This window comes from Myotis brandtii, unplaced genomic scaffold (assembly GCF_000412655.1).
Source record: "Myotis brandtii unplaced genomic scaffold, ASM41265v1 scaffold28540, whole genome shotgun sequence".
In the NCBI taxonomy this organism is placed as follows: Eukaryota; Metazoa; Chordata; class Mammalia; order Chiroptera; family Vespertilionidae; genus Myotis; species Myotis brandtii.
In genome coordinates this window covers 9,221-9,818 of record NW_005360906.1, presented here as the reverse complement: position 1 = coordinate 9,818, position 598 = coordinate 9,221, and positions in this window count along the sequence as shown.

Below are 598 nucleotides of genomic sequence, written 5' to 3'. Positions count from 1 at the left end.
AGAGAGAGAGAGAGAGAGAGAAACATAAATGTGAGAGGAGAAACACATGCATCAGTTGCTTCCCTCACACACTGACCACAAACTGATGTGGGGGGGGGGGCAGGTATTGAACCTGCAACCCAGGTAGGTGCCCTTAACAGGGGATAGAACCTTCCACCCTCCAGTGTGCCCGCCAGGCGATAACCACTGAGCTTCACTGGCCAGGGCTGGATCTTTTTTTGGGGGGCGGGATCTCCAATTCAATATTATAAAGACCCTCGGGAGACCCACCCTAGCCACCTGCCCGCCCCACCTCCAGTCCCCACCATGACCCTCTTTAGAACTAACATAACAATAAGTCTTCCAGATACCGTGACCTCCTGGTGACCTGCTGCAGGATCAGATTGGGAACCAAGGGTCAGGAAAAAATAGGCTATCTGTGCCTCCAAGGGTGACCTGAAGGGCACCAGGAGGATGCTAGAGGAGTCAGTTAAGGCACCATCCCATTCAGACTTTGCTGCTTCCGCTCAGGCCACTGTCCCCGTCTTAGTCCCTCACGTATGGTCCCTCCTTCCTGGTCCCTCAGGCCGCCTCCCCCGCCATCTCCACTGCCCGCCAT